The 27,796-nt window shown below is 35.9% G+C and overlaps 1 long non-coding RNA gene across 1 annotated transcript in view; it reads right to left on the bottom strand.

Annotated features, from left to right (window-relative positions):
- Positions 1-8,081, bottom strand: part of LOC307191609 — a 164,067-nt gene extending 155,986 nt beyond the window's left edge. Inside the window, exons 1-2 of the long non-coding RNA XR_013829806.1 lie at positions 7,877-8,081; positions 6,779-6,811 (exon numbers count right to left, since the gene is read on the bottom strand). This is a non-coding gene — a long non-coding RNA (uncharacterized lncRNA). The remainder of the gene's footprint in view (positions 1-6,778; positions 6,812-7,876) is intronic.
- Between the last annotated feature and the right edge of the window lie 19,715 nt (positions 8,082-27,796).

The following is a 27,796-nucleotide window of genomic DNA, read 5'->3' as shown; positions in this document are numbered from 1 at the left end:
GTAAAAAAAACAACTGAGAAGTAAATAGACACAGAATGGATAGATCATGTGACATTGAGGTTTTTACTTAATTTATCAAAAAATATTTCAAGTGTGGGATACAACCTAATTTTACACCTTGACATTAATTTTTAATGTTTCCAAATTAAAGTGAACACAAGCTGTTTTGCAAATGCTGCGTTCATTGAAAAAAAGAAAAACTCTTGTTCATATATAAAGATGCTGTACTGGTCCACTACTAGAGATGCTCTTAGAGAACTGTTAATCTAGGAGGAAATAATTGTGGGTTTTTTTTTCCTTAGTTCCCTTTGTAAAACAAAAGCAAACATTTGAGACAAATGGTAGAGTTAGATGTAGAATCACAATCTTATATTCCACTGGTTACTCTTTGCCAGCTCCTGTTTTAATCATTTTAACTATAAGCAACATTGTCCGAATTACACTAAAGCATTTATATGAATTATGAGAAATGTAAAATTCAAGCCATTTTGAAGAGGGAGTTCTGGTTAAGTAACTTGTGTAAGATTACACAGCTATTAAGTAGCAAAAGCAACCTTCAGTCAGTCTTAACCAACAAACTGGAAGCTTCCCACATTGAATTCTTGGTACCCTTTGGGGAAAAAATTCTTTGCCTATCATGTTATGGTTCACAGCTTTGTCGTCATTAAAGGAATCTTTCAAGAATTTTCGGAACAAGTGATCTAATATACACAATGATAGGTGTGCATGTCCTGTGTCGGTCCCTGAACAAAGTTTGTAAACACTGTGTTTAAATACATATGTAGAACAGTCCACACAATTGCCTCTAACAAGAATACGGCTCTTTAGAGTAAAGAGAAATGCTATAAATCCTTCTGATATATTGTCCATCAAAATATTACTTATCTGACTCTCATATACACACACACCTTTGCATAATTTACCTAACCACATACACACATAATTTAGTCTTACAGAAGTTAGTTCCTTCCATAAACCCAACAGATATGAATCTAGCAGGAGATGAGAATTTAGCAAAAAATAATTTGAAAAGCACTACAGCAGGACAAAAAGGGCAGGGGGAAAACTAGCTGGTAGCTAATACTTGTGGGTAATTCAAATGTGCTAGGCAATATTCTAAGTGCTTTATATATATTAAGTCATTCAACCCTCACAGCAAGGCATTGAAGATGTATAAATATGTCACTTTACAAACAACCTCAGGGAGGATAGCTAATATATTCAAAAATCACATGGCTAGGAAATGGCGAAGCCAAGATTTGCATGCAGTCAGTCCGGCTCCAGAAACCACATTTTTCACCATTAATGGCCTAGTTTTGTTTAAATCAAGAGTGCAACATCCTCCCAACACGTAAGAATATCAAATCTCTAGTGTGTGTGATTGAAAGTACTATCATGGTGATAATGATTTATGCTAGCAAGAACACTGTTTTGTGATAAATCAACAACATTTATTATAAGTCAATGACAATGTAATTTTAAAAGAACCAAATCCAAGTCTGGATTCTTGAACTGTTACTAGAAGACAACCCAGTTTCAATCATACATTAAATATATTATGATATATTAGCCACAATGTTTAAAATATTTACAGATGCTCCAAACTCCTATACTTAACATCTGATTCTGAATCACCTATTTAAGTACTTAAGTCCCACTATTTCAGCCTGGTATTCTCATGCACAATATCAAAGATACCTAGGGACAATATAGCAAATGGGAGAAATTTATTTCATGATGCATTTTACAGCCAATTTCACGAACCAACATGGATGAACTACCATCTACCCTTTATTACCCAAATCTCCCTTCAAATACTCCCAATGATCCTAACATCACTATACATTAAACAGATGAAAATTCCTGTGAAACTATTCAATGTGTTTTGTATTTGTCACTAATAGCAGCTTTCATTGTTACTTACCTGGTTTCACATCAAGTCTGTCACATGGTTGGTTAAATTAAGGGCATCATTTTTTACACAATGCAAAAGGTGTTTTACTTTAAATCATGGTGATTGAAGAGAAATTTAATTAAAGGAGTTTGAAGAGTGGATGAATACTTGTGAAATTTCTAAACCTTATAAAAACTCAAGTGCTTCTAAAGAAAATGGAGTATTTAACTCATTACTTTATACCAAAATGTATCGATTTCAGTAACAAGTGTTAACACAATCATGTCTTATAAATCATTTAAGTTAACAAGTTTAATATCCTCTTTAATTATAGTTTAAATACAGCCTAGAGTTAAAATAATTAATGATTTAATTCATCCACAATCTGATTCCTTTCAAACAGATTGCCAATTTCATTATCATTTATTAAACAATTATTTTCCTATCTATAAAACTTCTCACAGGTGGGATTTTTATTGGCAAATGAATTTCTATACATCTATAGTATCATGTAGATTATAAATGAATAAACAATTATTTCTATAATATTCAGTAAACACCTATAAAGCTATTTAAGAAAAATTGTATGCCAAGTAGTTAATAAATTTGACAAACACCATGTAATTAAGAACTACTTGAGTTTACCAGAAATTCAACATTCAAATATATATACCAGAACATAAAATATTTAATACATCAAGCACTGAAAGTTATAAAATCAGCACTATTAAAAATAACTGAATAATCAAAATAAGAAAGCTGGTTCAAATTCCTTAAGAATTGTGTGGGTTTTTTTTTTTAAATTCAACAAAAGTTAGAATCTAGAAGATGTTGAAAAAAATGAGTTTTAAGAAAGACTGCCATCATCTACTAAAGAAGGAAAGGATTATTAATAATAATTCCTATGGCTTTTTCCAGATAAATGTTCTCTCACATTTTTGAACTATGATTTTATTCCTCTAAACTGAGATAATTTACACAAATGATTTTAAAATATTATTTCCTATTCCTTCATTAAATAAGACTAATATTTTTATCAAATTAAGCTATTCTCACTTCTGTAAAACTGACCCACCCACAAAAAAAAAATCAAACCTTTGAAATAAAACAAAAACAAGTCACTGCCACAGAGTCTTAACTTTTTTGGACTGCTTTTTATCATGGAGATTAAAGATGTACGCAAAGGTTTTAATCTTCCAGTCCCAGCCCTACCAGTTGATGCAGAACCTTAATCTAAGATTCAGTTATAAAATGGGGGAATAGGACTACATGGCCTGTGAATATACCGTCAACTCAAAATTACCTTCCAAGTTTGCTTTAAACACTTAATTTCAGAAGACAACATGGGTACAGGAAAGAACTAAGTTTTAAAATATGGAGCTCTATAACAACATTTTCACTAAAATTATAATATTTACTGCTCTCCAAAACTTGGGTTATTTTCTCAAAACAGTACTTTATTCTATGAAAAGATAATGATACTGTACATCCCAATATGGACACTTAGTTAAAAATATCAAAATATTCTTTCAACTTCAGATAGAATTGCACTGATCCTTTGCCTCCCACCCTTGGAATTTTTCTCTTTTATTTTTTAATCTCTAATTTAAGAGTTATGAAGCTTTGGAGGGAAAATGAACAAGGAGTTGCAAAAGGTTTTTTGTCAGATACTACTGATTACATATGTATGGAGAAATAAGCATCCTTGAAATCATGTTTAAAAAGGTAAGAGACTAGAGACAAGAAAATCAAAGAGCTAGGTACTTTTTCTTCTTTTAAAGAACAGAAAAATGCACCATGGATATTCATTTTTTTAATATATACTGTAGCTCAATTTGTGTGGTTGAACAAGTCATAGTGATTTGGATGCCTTCTGTTTTGGATATTTTATTAACTGAGGTTATTTTCCCTGGCATGCAGATACTTATTTGTATAGTTTTACTAAAAGTTAAGAAAAAGGCCAAAGCCAAGCCAACCCTTTTTGTCTATGAGATTATCAAAACCTATCTGCACATTTTTAGAGCCTTCCTAAACCTGTATCACTCCTCTGAAATTTAGTATTTGTCTTTAATTTCATAACACATTGGTTTATTTTCCTCAGACCACTGGAAGTTACAAAGGCAAAGAAAGCAAAAGTGCTATTACTTCTTGGATAGTCACCATTCAAGTACCATTTAAACACCTTCCCAGTGTTTAAAGCCAAAGTAGTGGTTCTGAGATTTCAAATGTTTACATATTATCCACAGCCACATGTGCCTTTGATGTTGGATTATTTGAAAATAATTAACTGGCATTTGGATTTACACATCTGTGCAATCTAACCTTCAAGTATTAGCTCTGCCTTCAACAATTGGACTCCATTTTGAACTTTACCAGAATCTTTTTTCTTTATTTTTCCCCTAAAACTATTTTATATAAATGGCCCATAGAGGCCCGGATTTGTACCCCTATTTTCATAGCTACATGTTTAGTTGTATTTTTAAGAAGCTGTTTTATTGTGTTTACTATTAAAGGAGTCAGAAAAGACTGATTAGGGAAGCTGAAGCTTCCTTCCTCACATCTGGGACCAGCGGCCAGAATCAAGGAATCAGATAAGTTTACGCTTTTGGTCACCACTTTCTTCCAGCCCAGGCTCAGAAATCTGTTGATTTCTATTGCCTCAGCCCAGTCATTCTGGTAATTCACCTGAACAGATCAGTGAGCACCTAACTGAGCCCAATACTGAACTAGGAGTTATGACATTTGTGTAAAAATCCAAAGTATGAATAACATATTATTTGCTTACATTGTGGCAGGCACTGTGTTAATAAGATTTGTTTCTCACCAGAAGATTTGAGATAAGTACTAATATTATGCTCAGGTACTGATATAGAAACCAAAGCTTTGGACAGATTAAGCACATTGGCCAAGATCCCACAGCTGAGCCAGAGACAAAGCAATTACTGAATAACTGTTTCTTTAAAGAAGTCAGGCTCCTTCGTGAGAATAAAAAACTTTCTCCCACTGTCTTTCAACCTTCTCTGGGCTAGTTCTTTCCCTGCTCCTGGATAAAACCTTAGGAAGTATCCACAGCTTTCCAGTTCCCTTTAATCAAAAGAATAATTTCATTTCACTAGTTAAGATGTCCACTTAACATAATAATCAAAATCTCTAACTTCATAGAAAGGTGAAACTTCCGCTTTTCCCAGCTTGAGCCTATTTCAGACTAAGAAGCCTGTAGTGGTGACCGGGTTAGTGCTTTCTTCTCCTTGTCCTTCCCCCTTCACTAGACTGTGACTCCTTAGGGGTCACATGGGAGAAGGGGAAGGTACCACTGTCATGTACAGGCAGAGTCCTCTGGGTGACAGAGGACAAATCCTGAGTGGGGAGGAGGAACACATTTGTCCATTTCTCAAAGGACATCCAACTGAACACTGAACTTGCCCTGCCATGAAATATTCCTCTCTGCTGGTGGCTTCCACTCATTTCCCGAGGTCCACCTTTGATCCTCTTGGTTAGAAAAACTTTCAAAATGGCTTCAGGCCAACTTCTTCCCAAGAATCAACAGTCAAATTTATACATCCTTCCCCCACTACATATGTCATTGCAGTTCACTCCTAATGCAGCTTCCTAACTCTGTGCTCAGGCAGGGGCATTTGTCTCATCTTTTCAGACACATGTAAGTGTTAATCTCCAAAACTTCAAGAAACATTACCAAGCCCTATGAATGGATACTTTGAACCTTCTCCAACTTGATTTCAGGTGAGGGGGAAACATTCCCCTTCTTCAAAAAGGCTCTCGTTTCATTCCTCCATAGGAAATGGGCAAAGCACTGTTAATTTGACCCAAACAAGCCTCTCCACAGATCTCAACATCCTCATCAAACCTCTAGCTACCCCTAATATATCTTCCTAGTAACTGATAAACTCAATTGAAAACTACATTTTCACTATCTTGTTTCCAAGTCTTATGTGAGTGGTGTAGATCTCCTTTGAAATGTACCCAACACATGGGCACAATTCTCCTATTCCTTAGTTGAAATTCTCTAATGTTTAACACGTGTTACGGTACCTTAGAGGTTAAAGAGAAAAGGGAGAATTTTCCCAACGGTAACCTCGGAAATACCTGATGAAGAGGTTTACAGAATCCGATCTGCATAGGCTATCCATCCAACCTAAGCAATTTCAAATAACACCGCATCTAGGGCTGAGATCTCGACTCTAATTATTAACATACACCAGAAAATGGGGTAGCAAACCCCCAATCCTTCAAAATACCATGGATATATGTATATTCATGACCTAATCAGATATCAAATTTTATATTACATTCACCTTCAAGTATATTTACATGTATATATTATAGCAACCATATAAATAAAAGATTAATTTATATAATTTATATATTAATTACTATAATTATTTAATGATAAAATATCTTAAGTACTCGAAATAAAAATTCATCACAGATAATGATTCAAGGTAAATTCTAGTGAAATCAGGGAAAACAGTACATCTTAGGCAAAGAAGGGACTCAGGTGAGTCTAATTTTTAGAGGAGCTCATCCAGGCGGTCCGAGATACAAGTGAACCAAATTAGAAATTAAAGGTTTAATTAGCATATAAGCTATTTTCACGTAACCCAGGAAGACTTTGAAAGTATTCATTCTTAAACATCTAGGCCCACACACAGTGAATTTGACACGTATGTGCCACACTCATGTTTAGACATAATATTTCAACTAAACAACATTTCAAATACAACTCAAAGGTAAATTATTCACCACCCTACCCAGTTTAAACCTATGTTTTACTACTTTTTTGCTTAAGAAAAAAAATTATGACTAAAGAAAAATCTTTGGCAGAAAAATCAAATACTCAACAGTTTATAAAGTTAGATAACTTACCCAGCCTTTGGTCTAGGAGTATTCAAGGATCTCCTGATGGGGAGGGAAGATGAAAAGATCATGATCAGAACCACCTGGAAACACCCTGTCCCACCTCAAGCTGTTCGGGGTGGGGAAGCCGAATATGCATGTACAGACTGAAACACGGTTACGTAGCATATTCCCGCTAATCAAACCACTGACACTCTTTTAAGGTTGAGGAAACTGCTCCCAAACTTGTTAAGTTACTTGTCTTAGACCACACTATTAGTAAGCAAAACTCCAACAAGAATCTTCAGACTCCTTTTACTCTATCATACATGAATCTGAAGTTGTATCAAATTTAGCTTAGAAAACTAATGCCGAACCTGTAAACTACTTCAGAAAAGTTTCCTTATCCGTTTCCCTGCCCCTCCCAATTCTCCTCTTCCAAATAGGTTACATTCACAGAACTGTTGATAAGTATCTCTCAGTAAAAGATGCACAGTGCCGGGGTTTGAACACAATTAGCAAAGTTAACGTTAACTTTATTTTCATATAATGTCAACATTAACCCTAGATGCAGGCAAGAGACAATGGGAATTTATTTTTAAAATTTTCAAACGACTTATCCTACCATTTTGTTAACCAGTCCTAGTTTCAGCTGAACAGGATTATTCCATTAAACGAGGTCTGCTTGTCTAATGAGACCCCTCTATATTTTACCCTCAGTATGGTCGTTGTTTTTTCACTGAGTCTAACTTCACGTCATATTTGTTCAAGGGAATAAAAGATGACAGCTTGGAATGATGAAACTAGACCATACTAGTTTAAAGTATTTACTGTTTCCATTGGCTCAAATCTCCCCTACTCTCCCCACGGCCTAGTTCACCCCTCCCACGCCCCCACAGAAAAGATAATAAATGATACGGAGAACTATATTGGAACTTTCAGTTCTTGGGATGTTGTCTAAACAGGCAAAATTTAGAAGCAACAGCGTTGACCGTGAGCTCTTGCCCAAAAAAGCACAGAGCCGAGGCCTTGCGAAGCGCCCTCTCCATGGGCTTTCCGGGGCGAGCACAGGGGGCTGCCCGCGGTGCCCTGGAAGACAGGACAGACAGGAGCGCCAGAGATACTCACTCAGCCTGCGGGCGCAGCGCCGGGGAAGAGGGAGGCCGACACTGACCCGGTCGCGGCGCAGAGCCAGGAGCCAGGCAGGGAACGCGCTCAAAACCTGCGCCCGGGAGTGACCTAGGGGCTGGGCCTGCCTGCCACGGGCTCTAGACCCCTGCACCACGCCCACCCGCCCACGCCCGGGCCGCGCCTGCGCCGCCCGGGCGGTGCGTCCTAGACGCGCTGCAGCTGCGGCTTGTCCCGGGCCCCTGTCTCCAACGGACTAACACATCCCTGCCCGGAGGGCGGACCCGCGGCGCGCCCGGCCTCAGCTCGTCCCAGCCTCTGTCCTGTGCACGCTTGTCAGAGGCGCGAGGTCCACGTCTCCTCGCAGGGGTCCCACAGCAGCCTGTGGCCAGGCTCGGAACCCAAATGCTGGGTCCCAGGAAAGCCCCTTAGTGTCCTGCTCTATTACAGTAGTCCCTTACTTGGAACTTCTACATTTCTTTTCAGACAACAAAGGAAAAGGATAGATAGGTACAGTAAATGAAAAAATATTTATATGTTTTACCTTGAAATGACTGCATAGCTGGTTGGTAAGCTTCAGAACTAATCAAGAGAGCTAAAAAAAAAATTAAGGTCTTCTAAGAATTACAGAACTTCATAGCCAAAGCAGACTTAAAGGCCATCTAATCTAACCCTGTCCTCCATCAAAATTTGCAGTCAGCAGGTGGTGATCATTGCTGACAACGGTGAAATAGCTGGAGCAGGTCATAGCTGAGAGCTCCTAGGAAAGTAAGGCAGCATGAAGCATAATGTGCCTCAATACTTAACACCTGATATAAAGATGGCTGACATTGAAGTTTCACTTTACAAGAGAGAGGCTTAAGTTTCATGTGTATTTGTGTTGTGTAGATGTGTATTTCATAATCACCTAGGCACCTCCAGCACAGCAGATTCTATGTGAGCAGAGGGTGATGACCCATGTGATTCTCACAGCCATTCCTCAACATTTACAACACCCTGCACCATACTCCAGCATCTTTTAGAATAGTGAATATCAACTCTGGCTTGTGTATAGATACCACCTGTAGAGCTTTAAAAATAAGAGTACCTGGATTCCAGCCCCAGAGATTCTGATTTGTATGGGTGAGGACCTGAATTGTTGTAAAAGCGCCCCAACTGATTCCAATGTACTACCAGGCTTGAAAACAATTATTTTAGGATTTGGGCCTTAAAGACTACGGAAAGTCAGGGTAAAATAAGCAATAACAGAAATTTGGAGGAAGTATTTATATGCTTTAATTTATACACTTCAATCTTAATTTGGAAATTAATATATTTTTGCTTTCATTTTAGCAAAAAGCATATATATGATATGCATATTATATATATATATACACACATATATATTTATATATATAGCCTAAACCAAACGCTAGCTAACCAAATCCAAAACTGTGCTCAAAAGAGAATAGAGTATGATCAAATATAATTGACATTACTGATGTATGTAAAGTTTAACATCAAAAAATAAATATATCTACAATTCTTCTCATTGATGAATCAAGAAGAAAAATTGTAAGATTATGTTTATGTATGGATAAAAGGAATTTGATACAGTCTATTCCTACATGTAAAAATTATCAGCAAACTGGGATATCTGTCAGTTTCTACTAATTAAACATACTCCTACCTATGACCCAGAAATCCTGCAATCAGCATATACTCAAGTGAAATTAGTCCATATGAAACAACAATGAAGAAACAACAAGAAAACAAGAAACAACAAAAGAAAGAAGAAACAACAAAAAACCCTTGTGCAAGGATATCCAGAGCAGTTTATTCATAATAGCTCCCAGGTGTGTGTTGGAGTCAGCTTGCAGAAGCTCACAAGGAACAATGCAAGGTTGTTGTTAAGCCATGCAGCTTAAAATTGGCTGTGGTGAAAGTACTTATGCCGGGGAATTGGCAAATGCTACAAATCAGAGTGTACAGTGCTACAAATCCCCCTCCCCCCGAAACCCTCAGCCCTTTACCAGCACACCATTGAATAGCTCCAAACTGAATGTCCATCAACAGAAAATTAGATAAACAAAAGGTGGTGTATTCATAAAATACTGTATGGTGATAAAAAGAACAAATTACTGATGCAATAATATGAATGAATCTCAGAAACATTATGTTGATTGAAGGAAGTCAGACCAAAGGAATACATAACTAACCTGTAATTATCAAATTCAGAATACTGATTACCTCTGGAGGTAAAGTGTTATTGAGTATAAAGGGGCATGGAGAGATTTGGAGAATGGTTAAAATGTTCTACATTTTCATCTAACAGGTAGTGACATGGTTATATGTACGTATAAACATTCACTGAAATGGATACTCAATAAATAAAAATTAAGGTTTAAAAATAGGTTTGTACAAAACATCAAGATTTACAAAGATCTGAGGCAATTTTGAAAAAGTTGACCAAAAAAATCGGTTTGATTCAATCATGTCCTGTTGAATATTAAGACATGTAACAACTACAACAGTAAAAGCATATGGAATAAGCAAAACAGAGAAATAACCTCATGAAAAGAATACAGAGCTCAGCAAGATTTAAACACAATTTTTTTTTTTTTTTATGTGTTATGCGGGCCTCTCGCTGTTGTGGCCTCTCCCGTTGCGGAGCACAGGCTCTGGACGCGCAGGCTCAGCGGCCCAGCCGCTCCGCATGTGGGATCCTCCCGGACCGGGGCACGAACCCGTGTCCCCTGCATTGGCAGGCGGACACTCAACCACTGCGCCACCAGGGAAGCCCCAAAACACAATTTTGATATATGGTAAATAAGGCTCCACAAAGCAATGAGTTATAAAGAGATTATTTAATAGATTATGGAGGGAAAACTGGATATGATTACACAAAGGAAAATAAGACTCAATCATTAACTGACACTGTAAGTAAAATAATGGAGAATATCTTAGTGACTTCAACATGGGAAAGTACTTCTTAAACAAAATCCGGAGACTGAAACCCATAAGTCAAAAATTGATGTGTTTGAATAGATCAAAAGTAAAGATTTCTGTTGAATATAAAGACCACAGAGAAAGGTAGCAGACAGCCAGGAAGAAGCCAATTGCAGTATGTAATACTGCCAAGGGACCAATGTCTAGAACTGTACTCTTAAGCACAGTAGCCACTAGCCACATGTGACTATTTAAATGTAAATTAGTTGGAGTTAAGTAAAATGAAAAATTCACTTCCTTAGTGCCACAAGCCATATTCCAAGTGCTCAATAGTTACATGTGGCCAGTGCTATCAAATTAGACAGAAAGAAATAGAACATTTTTATCACTGCAGAAAGTTCTATTGAACAATGCTAGTCTAGAATATGGGAGTTTCTGCAAATAAACTGGAAAAGGATAGGAAACATGATAGAAAAATTGGCCAAAAAAAAAACTTAGACAAAAAAAGACAAGTCACAGAGGAGAAACCCATGTAGTTTACATGTAAATGAGTTTCTCAAATTTACTAGTAATCCAAGAAATGCAAGTTTAAAAGATACTATACTTCACCTATTGAACTGGAAAAATTTGAATGTTGTATAATACCAAGGGTAGTCAAGGATGTAAAGAACTAGGAATCCTCATGCACAATTTGTTGGAATGTAAATTGTTCTGATTTTACTGGCAAGCAGTTGATCAATATACAGTCAAATTGAATATGTGTATAAATTATGCCCCAGTGGCTCCACCCGCAGAGAAATTCTCTCAGAATTTCACAAAGGTATTTATACAAGGTTATTCATTGTAGTGTTTTATGTAGTTCCAGAAGTTGAAGACATATACATACTAGGTATCCATCCTTCCAGGAATGGATAAGCAAAATGTAGTGGAGGCACACTGTCAGATACTATGAAGCAATTAGACACAATTCATTAGGTAAATTTACATAGAGCAATGTAAGTAAGCATTTAAATATATTTTTGAATATATTATGAATGTTATAAGAAGTATCAAACAGAATAAGACTACATACAAAAATATTTATGTAAATTAAAACATGTGTATACAAAATAACTATGTTTTATAATGATATATATTGAAAATATGTGCACATATATGTACATGTCATGCACATACATACACACATACACATAATAACAGTAGGAGTGGAGATAGGACAAAGGGAAAAACAAACAAAAGAACAATTAAAAAAAGAAATGCATACATCAGTGGAATAGAATAGAGTGTCCAGAGTCCAGAAATCCACCCACACACATATAGGAAATTGATATTCAACAAAGATGCAAAGTCAACTCAATGGAAAATGACAGTCTTTCAACAAATGGTGCTGGAACAAATGGGCATCTACATGCAAAAAAAAAAAAAAAAAAAGAAAGAAAGAAAAACAAAGATAAAAAGTAAAGAAATAAAGAACCTCAACCCATACCTTGTCCCACATACAAATATTAATTCAAAATAGATCATAAACCTAAATATAAAACCTAAAACTAGAAAATATTTAGAATAAAACGATAGAAAACCTTTGGGTCCTTGAATTAAGCAAAGATTTCTTAAATATAACACTAAAAGCATGGTCCATAAAAGAAAAATAAAGATAAATTGGACTTCATTAAATTAGGAAATTTTGCTTTTCTAAGACACTGTGCCATAAATGAAAAGGCCTACTCCAGAGTGGGAGAAGATATTTGCAAAACTTATCTCTGATAAAGGACTTGTATCTAGAATATATAAAGAACTGTTAAAACTCTAAGAAAATCTAATAGAAAATGGGCAAATGGTTTAAACAGACACCTTACCAAAGAAGGTATACAGATGGCAAATAAACATGTGAAAAGATACTCTTCATCATTAGTCATTAAGGAAATGCAAATCAAAACCACAATGAAATACCACTAAACATGTATTAGAATGGTGACAGTTAAAAGACTGACAGGGCAAAGTGTTGGTGAGGATGTGGGATTCTTGCACAAAGCTAGTGAAATTGTAAACTGGCACATCCATTTTGTAAAAAAGCTTGACAGTCTCTTTAAAGTAAACATTCATCTACTGTATGACCCAGCTATTCCACACCTAGGTATTAAAACAACAGAAATGAAACATATGTCCACACAAAGACATACATTATTGTTCATAACAACTTTATTTGAAATAGACAAAACGTGGAAAACACCCAAATGTCAATTAACAGATGAATTGATAAACAAATGCTATACTCTGGAACACTACTTAGCAATAAAAGGAGGGAACTATTGATACAAAATACAACATAGATGATTCTCAAAATAATTATGCTGCATAAAAGAAGCTAGACGAAATTTCATGCATACTGTATGATTTCATTTATAAAAAATTCTAGAAATTGCAAACTAATCTATAGTGATTAGAACAGATTTGTGGTTGGGAGAGTAGCAGAAAGGAGAGATTACAAAGAGACACAAGGAAACTTTTGGGGCTGATGCTCATTATCTTGATTGTAGTGATGGTTTCAAAAACGTTTTCATATGTCAAAACTCATCAAATCATACATCTTAAATAGGTTCAGTTTCTCATATGTAAATTATATGGCAATAAAGTTGTAAAAAATTAAGAGAAAGAATGAAAACAAAAGAGAAGCTGTGCATGGAACAGTATTGACAGACAGTGTGCCATGAACTGGAAAAGATGAGTTTAACTACTTCACCCATATGCACCTAAGGTCCTCTGAAAATATTTTAAATGAAAAATCATGCTTGACTAGAAGATGTGCTCGATGATCTCAATCATGGCTGCTCAGAACCAGAGATAACATATTCCATCTGTCATTCAGTGCTAGCTAACCTTACCATGGCTATGAGAGAAAAAAATCTGCCTTTGATATGCAAGCATTGAAACTGTTAACCTAAACAAATTAGAAGCAATCATTGGTGTCATGAACAGCTAAAGTTTGGAGAAGATTTTCATAGTGTTGTAAGAACAAGACTTGCATTTTGGTAGTTTATCGAAAACGAACAAGCTGAACGACACTGTCCATGTTAGTATGGGCACCAATCCTTCTGTCTCCTTATTATCTCTTCAAAGGATTTCCACACCCATAAATAAAATATCAAGCTAGTTTCACTCCTCTTTGGAGTTAAAAAAAAAAAATCATCTCTTACTCCAGGCCTTTATTAGGTATTGACTTGTCCAGTACAAAGTCATGTCTAAAGGAACCATATTGCTTTAAGGATAGTCACAAAAAAATGATATTCAGACACAGACATCCTTAATGGGTGCACCATATTGGAAGATTCTCCTAATACTCTTACGATGGGGAAGATTTTGGAAAATAAAAAGTTCATGAACAAAGATGACCTATTCCACCACCTTCATCAAAGTCAAAGCTAATACATGACATACTAAGGATAATGAAGCCTAGAAGGAAACAATGTAAAGGACAGTAGCAACTGAATTACCCTGCATATATTGAGCGTGTTCAGCATATGCCCCTAAAAAAGGAAAGGGGAAAATACAGCTCAATTTATGGTGGTCCTCAAAATTACCCAGAAAAGCTCTTCAGAGACCCTTTCTTTGAAAGAGATGATTATTAATTTCAAGGTAACATTGAAGCTGGGTCAAACAGAAAAATGTAACTATTTCATAGCAGAATGTTTTCCTAGAATGTTGTAAGTGGTCACAGAATGCCTAAACTCTTTACAGACAGGCAAAAAATATCTTGCGGACTGTGGAGCATGCAGGATAGTAGTTTTCTTCCTGAAGTGAAAACACTGATTCATTGCTCTTACTCTGATACCTAACAAATGCTGGAGTTTCAAAAAGAATTACTTTTCACTTTAGCTTTGCTATTAACTTTACAACTTTGCTCGAATTTCAGGCCTTCTGTATCTCTTGCTTTTTATAAAACTGCAAAAGTCTATCTTCGAAGATTAATACAAATCGTAAGCTATTTTCCACAAAAATATGTTAAAAGTATTTTAGGCTTATAAGAAAGAAATTATGACACTATCTTTTAAAAAGGTATAGCAAAGAGATGTGACTATTCAGATGAAAAACATTAAATGATATATTTTCAATATTTGCTTGATTGGAGGTTACTTGAAATCTGTAGCTCGATGCAATAAAACTATCTTGAATCACTGCGGTCTTATACTGATTGACATGTCAAAAGCTCCACTGAGAAAAGCCTTGTATGATTGTCATCAAAAGATTGTAAAGTGACATGCTTTTCAAAGATGAGATCAAGCAGTCACACTGGGTATTATGTGTATAATACATTGTGTATTATATTATGTGGCATTGCAGCATCAGTTTATGAAATGCCATGTGAAAAATACCATGACTTAGGTAAGAATGATCCAAGTTTTCCTATACATAATCCTAGATATAAATGGATTTTACTGAAGAACAGTAACCTTAATTATCTGTTTTTCACTCTGCAAGAAAAAAAAAAAAAAAGCTTGATTCTACAATAGGCCTTTTTAATTTACAGTTAACTGACTGAAGTGCCATGCAAATGGAAATAAAACTGCAGCCCTGGGACATTCTAAAACATGACACATGAGGTTGCCAAGGTAACCCACCAGGAGGCTGTCTTGGCATCTTCTGGAATAAAATAGGAAGAAAACATTATAGTGAACAGATGGGGGATGGGGATCTTCTGGGCTCAGTTATATAATAAAAGTGTTGCCAAAAACTACAGCTCCATGAAATTGGTTTCAAACAAAAAAGGACCAAAGTATCTCTCACACGTCTAGTGTTTAAATGGAGCAGGATTTATGATCCACAAGAGTGGAATTTGAAACAAATTATTTTAAATATTATTTAAATGGTATAATTTCTTCAAATCCACTATGCATTACATTTATCAAGGTTTATACTTAACAAAAATTCGACATGGGTGTAGAGTGATATTCAAGGTGCAAAAGTGATGCGAACTTTCTAATATCTTACTATTAGGACAGGTCTGGAGGAGGAAGCAGAACTTGCCTAAGAAAATATTCTCAAAATAAACAACCAGAGAGAACAATAAAAGTATAGATGACAGAATCATTCATTTTAGCTCATTGATAATTTTACATTTATCCCTTACATACTTTTAGAATTACAAAGTGTTCCTTTGATTTAGGAGTCTTTTCCTTATATTCACAATGATGCCGTTTCTGTTAAACTCACACACAAAGCTTTAGTACCCTCTCTTTGAAGAGCTGATTCTCTCTAACATAAGGTTAGTCTATGAATAGTAAGCGAATCTCCTTGGCCTGTCCTTAGACTTTTTTCAGTTCTCCTCTGTCCCTGAAGATTGGATAAGAACTCTCTGAGCTGATGAAGGACAAACACAGAGATTGGCCACTTTGGTTGGTGTGTGACAGTACTCGTGGCTGTCACGCCTTAGCTGCATTTAAGAATTCTACACAGAAGCAAAAAGTTCCAATAGGAAAGAGGAGAATTAAGAAATAACACCATTTAATTTCAGATGTTTATAAACGTAATAACTGCTTTCTAAAAATTTTATATAAAAATATAGAGTTTTTGTCCTTTGAAACAATGCCTATAGCAAGATCACTAGAGTCTTTGATTACTGTGTGCCCTGGATGGCAGTAATCCAATCAATTCAATTTTAAAAATCAAAGCTGATTATTTTACAGTGTACATTCCTTCATGAGCACCAATGTTATTTTGCTGTTTTGGTGCAGTGGAGATATTAAGGTACAATCTTCCTTATTTTTTAAAATTTATTTATTTATTTATTTTTTGGCTGTGTGGGGTCTTCGTTGTTGCGTGCCAGCTTTCTCTAGCTGTGGTGAGCGGGGGCTGCTCTTTGCTTCAGTGCACGGGCTTCTCATTGCAGTGGTTTCTCTTGTTGAGGAGCTCAGGCTCTAGGCATGCAGGCTTCAGTAGTTGTGGCTCACAGGCTCTAGAGTGCAGGCTCAGTAGTTGTGGCACACGGGCCCAGTTGCTCCGCGACATGTGGGATCTTCCCAAACCAGGGCTCGAACCCATGTCCCCTGCATTAGCAGGTGGATTCTTAACCACTGCACCACCAGGGAAGCCCACAATCTTCCTTTTAAGAGATTTGTTTTAATACATAAGCAGCTGCAGACCTTCATCTGGTCATACCACCATTTTCCTTAATATCTTTCAATATTTCTCTTCACCTGTAGACTAGAAGAGTCTGCTTACTATAATTCATAGGGCATTTCTCAAGCCCCTAGATTTCTGCTTATGCATGGTAGGCTCCAGCCACCAGAAATTTTCATTCTCTCTGAACATCCAGGGACATTTATTTTTCTCTCTCTAGAGTATCTGTCTACTTCTCTGGAAACTTGCTTCAACTCAGCTCACAGGTCACATCTTCTGGAAAATAATGTACCCTCCTTTTCTGTACTTAGGGAAGTGGCTCTTTTTCTTTGCTACTATTACACTTTGTATTTATCTAATGTACTATGTATCACATTGTGATGTGCTTTAGAACTCTCTCATGCATGGTATACTTCTTGAAGACAGATATATGTCATGCCTATTTTGGACCACTGGTACATAGCAGAGTCTCCAGCACTTAGAAGACAATCAATAAATGTTTGCTGAGTACCGAATGAACTTCTTCAGTTATAGAGTGAAGAAGTACCAGGGTGAGAAATGGATCCACAACTAGCTGATTCCTAAATTTTGCATTGGATCACCTATTGAAGTAGGTCTAAGTTGGACAAAGACATCTGCTTTTTAAATAAGTCTTGGAGGGCTTCCCTGGTGGCGCAGTGGTTGAGAGTCCGCCTCCTGATGCAGGGGACACGGGTTCATGCCCCGGTCTGGGAAGATCCCACATGCCGCGGAGCGGCTGGGCCCGTGTGCCATGGCCGCTGAGCCTGCGCGTCCGGAGCCTGTGCTCCACAGTGGGAGAGGCCACAACAGTGAGAGGCCCGCATACCGCAAAAAAAATAAGAAATAAAAAAATAAGTCTTGGAAATGATTCTGACACCAAAGTTTTGGAATTGAGACATAGGCTGCTGAAGAGTTTTCTAATGTAGAAAAAATGGGCAAGTGGAGGAATAACATAAAACTGGAGATATTTTCCATTAAATAGCTGTTATAATTAATTTTAAGCAAGTACAGCATAATGCAGTATAAAAGCTTACCATCAAATCTAAAATGTAATGTCTGCAATTTTTTTAATACCTATAACATGTGGGGGAGCAAGTTACAAAGTCATAAACTTATAATCTCAATTAGACAGCACGCTTCATCTTCTTAAGGTCAGAAGCGTACCCATAATATCACCCTTGTAGCATCCAAACACGTCCAGCCAAGGAACCCTAGAGTTCCTGCAGTGAGAACCCTAGAACTCTTTGTATTTGAGAAAACTCAGAGAGAAGTGTTTACAAAATGAGTGTCAGGCATAGAAAACCACTGTAGCGCTCATATCATAGACTGAAGTCTCTGCTGCTTGGGAAATAAACACTGGGCACCAATCAGTTAGCACAATTATTGGCTACATTTCAAATTTTGAAATAACTTAATTAATTAAACCAAGCTTATTTGAAGAGCTAGGAAAGTTGGTGTTTATATTTTTTAGCTTACCTGTTCCTAAAACTACTCATTTTGCTACTGTGCTCCAAGAGTTCCTAAAGAGCCCATGGAAGGTTGGGAACGAGCAGTGTGAAGGAGATACTGAAGGAGCTTATCTCCAGTCTCCTCTGCCTACAATTCTATAGGGATGATAACTGATCTCTCAGTCATACACACAGAATATGATGTCAAGCCCTGTACAGCCACAGTTTATATCAGCTTCTCAGCAGGAATGAGCTAATGCATTAAATCTGTGATTCTAACTCCATCTCAGAGTTGAGTACCAACTCTCAAATAGGGAAGAAACATTTCTCTGCATCACACCTTCTTTGCTTGGTCCTGATGTCCTGTCTTGTCTTAAATCTTGCTGTCTCTTTAAGATTGGAACAGCACTTTCCGTCACCCCCTTCCCAATACCCATCACTGGCCAGAATTCTTTCATAGTGGGCAGCTTACCTGGAGCAGAATGCCACTGAATTTTACATTGTGTCAGTTAGACTTCTCATGTTACTGTACCCAAGTGAAGCATAGGGCTCTATCATTTAGCCACAATTGCCATGTCCATGACTTTTCTCTCTAAGCCATTCAGATAATATACAGATAATTATTCGTTGCAAGATCTAGCTCTGTAGCTGTATTCATATTCCTGCCCCCATAAAGCTGGATCTTTACTTCCTTCTCTTTTCATCAAACTAAGATGCAAGGGCCTCAGCATATATTACTATTAAGTCTGCATGTGCTAGGATGCAAATAAATCCTGATTAAGTCATGAACTCATTGGGAAAGTAATGCATTGTCTGTTACGGAGAGTCTAAAAGTCCTAACTCTTGCTGGGAAATAAAGTCACATCATTAAAGAACAGAATCATTGTAGACGGAAGAGATACCCCTGTTGATCTCCTGGCACATTTCCTTTTAAAGGTAGTTTTTGCCCGTACCTTAAAAATGTTCATTCTCCTCCCCTGTAGAAATTCATACAATGTTTACCAAAAAAAAAAAAAAAAAAAAAAAAAAAAGTAGCATAGAGAAGAGATTCTCCTCATAGGGAAAGAAGCATCCTTTCTAAGAAAAGACACACCGAGGAACTGATGGACAATGACAGGGAAGTTGTCCCATTTTTGGTTGATTTTGGTTGGTTATTGCTGTTTTGTACTTTTTTAAAACGTTGTACGTTGCTCGTATGATTTTTTTAAATTGAACTGGTTGGTTGAAGTAAGTCGTAATATCATCAGACTAAATTGGAAACATGAAGAATAGAGGTGAGAAGAGAAATGGCAGAAATGGAAGAGAGACAAGAAAAAATGTCATAACTAAACATACATTTCTTCTTCACAACTTTCTCCAAAAGACTTTAAAATCTGAAAAGTAAGAGAACCTCGGGTCAAAGGACCCCAAGATACTAAAAAATGTGATATGTCTCTATTTTATGGATTTCAAAAAGTAATGGCAAAAATGCAGCCCTGAAAAAAAGCAGACAGAGCAACTTGGTTTGCTTTCCTTCCTTGCTCTACTTCTATGGTCCTCTGAAGACTAATAATGCAAAATGCGACCACTTCTCCGTCTGCTTTGCTTCTGAGCTGTAACACTAAAGGGTAAGTGTGTATATAAATTAACATTATGGAACATCAATTTCTATTTGCAAAGTTCACTAGAATTTGACAATTATTCCAGTAATATGCTGAAGATAGAAGATCTTTAGCCACTTTGCCTGAGTGGAGACTCAGAATTAAATCCAGCGCTATAAACGAAACATAGTTTTGATACGATAACCAAATTACTTCTCTATGATAGCTACTTAAGTATATGTCTAAGTGTTCATTTAATGATGAAAATATAAACAAAAGAAAATTAAGTATCTTCAGTTCTTGATTAGAAAGCAATGGAACAATTGCTTCCGGGTGTGATACTAAGAAAAGATATAAAGTTGTGTATGTGTAGTAGTTGTAAGCTAGTGACTACAGTTATACATATCGTACCCTAAATAGAATCTGGTGAGATAACATCTGAAAACCAAACATCAATCTTATATTTTGGACCTTATTAGTAAGGAAAATTGTTAACTGATATTTATCAGGGATGCCTGAGGATCTGACTCAGTCAATTCTCCTAGCAATACGTTTCACAAAATTTATAGAATAGGATACCACGTGGAAAAACAGTGAAAATCCAACCAAGAACTTTGTACTGAACCAAACACTTGCTTTACTGTCCACAGAAAGTAATGAATACTCTAAATTGATAAGAAGCAAATTTTCCAAAGATTGGGCTGATTATGAGCACATAAAGTGACCGTGTGACTAATTAAAGAAAAAAGCTAAAGGGATTGCAGCACTGATTACTCTCTAAGCCTAGGCTATCCAGCATCTTATCTCATGATCACATTGCCCCAAGCATGAAATGACTGAGACATCAAAAGCATTACCTGTTAGCCATGCAGAATCCACAGCCTCTGCTATGTTGTTGCTATGTGTGATGTGTTATTTCCTTCCTATGCTTTCTTAAGGCTAAAAAAAATTGGTGTTGGTTAAAAGATATTGTGTCTCATGGGTCTGATGGTCAATCCAAACCATAGACCATTACTGAGAGTGTGACAGAGAGAGTTTGCAAGGACTATTTACTATGTCTGTTTTGCAGGTAAGAAAATGTAGGTTTAGAGATTGTTATGATGAAGTGGCCAAGCCAGTACTGGAATTGCCTGACATCAAATAATGTGCTTTTAAATAATACCAGATGCTTTGTCCATATTGCTCCCTGCTGTCTTAGCAAGTCCAGCAATGGGACTCTTAATTGTTGGTTGTAATGACTCCATAATATAACTGCATTTTGATAGTTGATATATAATCTAATTTTATTCTCAAAGGATGAAACTCATCACTGTACAGCAGGAAATCTATCTGATACCGAGTATCTACCCCTTAGCTGTCTCTGATTTATATGCTTTTACTGTATGCACTATCACTGAAGTCCCATATTTTCCCTGAATTTCTCCCCAGGAACATAGGAGAGGATAACAACTTTTTTCTGAGCTTATTCACGTATACATCTATAACTATTTTGCTGATTTCTTCCAAAATGCACCAACCCCTCAGTTTATTACTTTTGGTTCTTATGTAATGTTGGTATCATTTTTTTTTGCCTGAATATTCTTTTTGTGACTCTTCTCATCCATGTTATCACAGACTACAGCTACCTTAAAGGTAGGGAATGTGTCTGCCAACATCTTCCTCTGTGTGCCAAGATATCATATGTGTTTAACACTCATAAGTATTATAGCAAAAGATCATTAACAGACATATGTGGCATGCACAGCTTCTTTATATAAATAAATTGACATCTACTGAATTCAAATTAGATTACCATTTTTATAGAATACCCAAACAAAAAGCTGACATTTATGAACCTGGATTTATGTTAGAGGATGCATGAAAGAGAAATTTCTTCTGAGTTGCAATTTTGTATTAGCCTTAGGTATAGAAAACATTATTCCTTTTTGCTATAACTTTTAAAAAAGAGATAAATTTTACTACAAAACCTATACAAACTTAATCATGAGAAGAAAAGGAGTTAGTTTATCTTCTAACCTAACCTTAAAATAAAAATAATTGAATGATCTGGCTCTGCTCTTTATAAAGTCATACAGGAAAATTTCCCCTTTTCATTTTTGTGGGTCCAGTTTATCACTGGTCTTTGCATTTTACCGTGTTAACCTTTTAGAATTCTTCTACCCTCCAAATTCCAGAAGCACAATTATGCCTTTAACATCTCAATGGATCACATTAGATTTCTGTAGAGTATATAAGCACATAGTCCATGATGATAGGATGCTTCCCGAAGACATGAATACAGAAAATTTTCACAGGATATATATTATGGATGATAAAAATTTTCTCCTTTCAAAAGTTACTATTTTTATTCTAAAAGTATAAGATCACACAGATTCACTAATGTTATATATTGTACTGACTAGCTTACCCAATAATTCCATTAGCTTACTTAAAATTCTATTCTTTCCCTAATGTATTGTACCATTGTTCTTTTTATACATCCAACTGAAGATATATGATATATATTATGCATATTAAAATGATATATACATATACACTATGTATATATAATTTTTAAAAAATCTATGGAAATGTCCCAGTTCATTGGGACTGCTACAACAAAAACAGCACAGACCAGGTGACTTAAACAACAAACATTTATTTCTCACAGTTCTGGAGGCTGGGAAGTCCAAACTCAAGATGCTGGAAGATTTGGTGTCTAGTGAGATCCCATTTCCTAATTCATAGACAAACATATTCTTGCTATGTCTTCACATGGCAGAATGGGCAGGGAACACTCTGTGGGCACTAATCCCATTCTTGAGGGGTCCAGACTCATAATTTAATCACCTTCCCAAAAGCCCCATTTCCAATTACTATCATGTTGAGGATTAGGTTCCAACATATGAATTTGGAAGGAACACAAACATTCAGTCTATAGCAGTAAGTTATTAAAAGTATAATTATTTTTTAAAGTGTTAGAAGTTTTAATATATTGTTAATATAATATTACAAATCTTACAAGGCATCTATTATAATTCTGCTTTCACAGAGGATAAAAGTGTGACTCAGAGAAGTTAAATTCATAAATACCAGAGCATAGATTTGAACCAAGGCTATGAAATTTTAGAGCTTGTTATATTTTATTTACAATGATTAATCTTTAAATTATGATTACACGATACACAGTCATTGTTAAAAAATTAATATCAATAAAACTATCACACAGAGATAACATCTGTTTATACTTATATAACACCTGATTATATTCAATGAGTATAAACTCTTCCAGTTACCTTTACACATATATACATATATTGAACATAATATATAGTTATGATATCTAACATTGAATATTTTTTCTATTTCTATATATTCATAGGCATATGCATTATAGTCACATATTTTTAAGGACTTTTCAATAGCCAATCTTATATTCCGCTTTTCAATCCATAAGTTAGTGAGTTTTTTCATGTATTGTTAAATATGCTCTCACATTACATTTAATGCTTACGATAATTTACAATGGAATAATGTTATTGACTTACAACCTGTGTTGTCAAGTATTTAGATCGTATAACAACATGAAATTGGCCAAATAAGTTGCTTTTAAGATTGGCTGTATTCATGGATTTCCTTTTACTACCACCAGCCTCACCCTCATTCATTTCTCAATTCTGAGCAATTTGAATTTTGTTCTCTACCATCAACTGAAACTGCTCTTGCCAAAGCAACTTAAAATCTTCCTGTTACTAAATCTAATGACTATGTGTCATTGTTCTTAACTGACTCATCTGCAGGGGGGTGACACTGTAGTCACCTTCCTTCTTCTCTTGGCTAATATAAGGCCATATTCATTGTTTTCACCCAGTGATTTCTCCACCGTGTCTTTCAAATCTTAGCTTAAAAGCCACCTCCCCAAACAAGCCCTCTTAAACCTCCTCTCTAACCAAGTTTCCCAATGCTTTACAACCAGAACACTATTCAGTCAGAGACTTAGCACAAGTTGTTTTTAAAATCAACAACAACTAAAACCAACAACAACAAAAAACCTATTTATTTGTTTAATCAACAGATGGAAAACACCAAAGTGCCAGAAAACTTTCTATTTTATTTACCTATGTAAACCTATAGTACATCACAATGCTTGGCCCAGGATACTGTGCTGAACCATGAATGAAACTTTCTTTCCCCTCATTTTTCATTGGGGAGAAGGATTTTCTTTGAAACCTTATCACCAAAGGGCATGCAAGTACTATATGACTCAAGGTAGTGCTGTAAGCTTTGTATAAAGATTTTTTGAGGTGGTAGCATCAAAAAGAAAAGAATATACCTCTTACAGGAAAAGAAATTATCCCTTCTTTCACTCATGAAACCCTTGTTGATGAAACCTATTAAAACTCTTTCTCACTAACTGCGTGATCATAAGCTATTTAGTCAACCTGCCCCAAGACAGAATTTGATCAGTAATTATAGACATCTCACCTAGATTAACAGTTTGAAACACTTCATTAAAAAATAAAAATGATGCTAAGGAAATGTCATAAATTCACACACATTCTTTGCTTTCATCTCTAAAAGTAGATGATCCTATGTTCTTGAAAATTCAATTATATATCTCAAAAAGGACAATTGCTATTATAACACTTTCAGTCTTGAAGATTAATTACCTTCCTCTAGCTTTGCTCCTTCAGTTGAGTTTCCTGCAGCAGACATTTACTGGAGAGTCCATTGTCAGCATTTTTAAACTTTGATCTTAATTACATATAAATTTTTGCATATTTCTTTTCAAGCTATTGTGTAACAAGGTATTAAATGAATGCTTCTATGAATCTCTGTATTCAAGGGTGCTCTTAAGTTCAAGTTTCAGTCTTGTCTCTTGATAAGAAAACATGCCTCATTTTATTCTTAATCTTAGAGGAATTGATTAAAGCTAATTTCTTGGTTTAAAAAATTTTAAGCTACATTTTTTTCAATGTTGAATACCTCCCACATAAAAAACTAAACAAGGGCTTCCCTGGTGGCGCAGTGGTTGGGAGTCCGCCTGCTAATGCAGGGGACACGGGTTCGTGCCCCGGTCGGGAGGATCCCACATGCCGCGAAGCGGCTGGGCCTGTGAGCCATGGCCGCTGAGCCTACGCGTCCGGAGCCTGTGCTCCGCAGCGGGAGAGACCGCAACAGTGAGAGGCCCGCATACCGCAAAAAAAAAAAACTAAACAAAACAAGACACAAGCTCTGTACAGCCCATCATTCATCCAGTTTCTCTCCAGATCTCTATTTTCTCTAGTCCACATCACCAGTAGTATAGATTGTACTCCAATCACAAACAAACCTCTTTATCAAGCTCATCATCTGGCAGTACTCAAGCTACAAGCAGTCCCAGAATATATTTACTTAACCAAGATTCTCTTTTTTTTTTTGTAATGGCACTATCATGGCCCTTTCAAACATAGTAGTATACTCCTAGAATCACTAAAATTCCTGAAGTATTTGTATTAGACCACATATTGATAGTCTTAGTTTTATAGTATTGCCGTGAATGGATTTCTTTAAGAAGATAAGTGAACCACAGCTGCAATCAGTTTCTTCATTATTTTTTCTTGGAATAAGAAATCATTTACATTGTTAAAATATATTTAGTTAGTAACAGTATGACTTATTAATCAGTATATAGGGCAAATAGTTAATCCACAGTTGCATCTCAATGAAAAGAATGGTTATGTCCTGACAAGCAACCAACACATATTCAGCATTAAAAAGGATGTCCTCAGAGCATGAGGTTTTACGGTGATTACTAAAGAATTACAAGTCAGAGTACTTGTTAAGATTTCTGCGCATCCGGAGCCTGTGCTCCGCAACAGGAGAGGCCACAACAGTGAGAGGCCCACGTATCGCAAAAAAAAAAAAAAAAAAATTTTGAAAATTTATATAGTCAAACCAAAACACATGAAGTAAAATAAGTTTTTAAAAGTTTGAATCTGATTTCTCTAGTAATAACACAAGCTGCTTCCAGAGAAGATTTATGTGAGACTTTCATTCATTCAACAAATATATGTTGAGCCCCACCAATGAGACAAACTGCTCTGGGTGACGGCAATACTAAGATGAACTACGCACTTTAAGACTCTGCTCTTGTAGAACTTGTATTCTTCTGTAAAGCAGATGGAGGCTAACGAGCAAAACCAATATAAACCAGAAGAAAATACCACCAATGACTGGTTCCAAAAGACAATAGAAACCAGGTTATGTAGTACTCAATGATGGTTGGTAAAATTCTAGATTAAATAGTCATAGAAAGCTTTTCGGAGAAGGTTACTTTTACTTTGAGTTGGCACTGACAAGGAGAAGGTAAACAGGGAGAGGAAATAACTATTTCCAAGGCTTACATTGAGAACAAATCTAGAGTATGGCTAGGGCACAGGGGCAGGGGGGATATCATAGAAAATGATTAACAGGGGCCAACTCATGTTGGTCAATAAACCTTGGTGAGGAGTTTGGCCTTTACTCCAAGTGTGTTGGAAAATTACAGAATATTACAAGCAGCAGGAAAAGGGATATGGTTGGAGACTATGGGTCCAATTGTATTTTTAATAGATCACTTCCTGAAGCATAATAGATTATTATTATTATATATATAATATATATATAATAGATTATTATTATTAAACATAATAGATTATTCAGTTTTAACAGGATTACTTATTAGATTCTTACTTTTGATCAAAAACTTCATGAATATATATGAAGTTATTGTAGGGTTATTAATTGGCCTAATTTCAATATTGTTGTGTCTCAGGGAACAGGGAGGAGTGAGGAGAGTAAGAGAGATGGGGGACTGGCTGGTTGGTGGAACAGTCAGAACGCACACAACATTTATCCATTAAGCTCACTGTCTAATCAGGGCACTGTTCGTGATGTTCCCAAAAGTTACAACAGCAAAATCAAAGATCACTGATCATAGGTTACCATAACAAATATAATAATAATGAAAAAGTTTGAAACATTGTGAGAATTACCAAAATGTGACACAGAGACATGAAGTGAAAAATACTTTCCAATACTGCATGTCGGAAGAATGGTGCCTATGGACTTGATTGACGCAGGGTTGCCACAAACCTTCAATTTGTAAAAATTGCAATATCTACAAAGTGAAGTAAAGTGAAGCATAATAAAACTAGGCACACCTGTACAGATCTTACTTCCTTTTTGAAAACATTGTATTGAAGTATATTATAAAATGTACATCTAGGTAATTGTATAGTTCAACAAATTTTTTATGAGGTGAATATGCTTATGGTAACCATCACCAAATCAAAATATAGAATACTATCCAGCAGCCCAGAAGGCTTTCTTATGTTCCTGTCAGTCATTACCTCCATCTGAGTATTAAAAAGTCACTGGTATGCTGGTTTCTACCACCACGGTTTAATTTGGTCACTTTAAATTTATGTAAATAAAACCACACAGAGTGCACTCTTCTCTGGCTTATTTCATTAGGCATCATGTCTGAGAAACTTGTCCATGTAGCTGCATATAGCAGTAATTTGTTATCTTAAATTGCTGTATAGTATCATTGCATGAATATGTGACTATTTGTCTAATTACTGTACAATGAAACAATATTCTTACCATTTTGGCTATTTTGAATAATGCTATATTTACCTGTCTTGTGTGTGTGAACATCAATTTGGGGATGATACCTAAGGGTAAAATTGCCAACAGCTCATAAGGATGTATATATTCAGTTATGTTCAGCTTTCATAGATACTGTGAAGTAGTTTTCCAAAGTGATTTTACATGAGTATGAGCAGAGTAAGAAAATGTTAGCTCTGAATTTGCTACCCATCACT

The sequence above is a fragment of the Stenella coeruleoalba genome (assembly GCF_951394435.1).
Source record: "Stenella coeruleoalba genome assembly, chromosome: 9".
Taxonomy (NCBI): Eukaryota; Metazoa; Chordata; class Mammalia; order Artiodactyla; family Delphinidae; genus Stenella; species Stenella coeruleoalba.
Note: the sequence above shows the minus strand (reverse complement) of the source record. Positions and strands in the feature narration are given on the sequence as shown.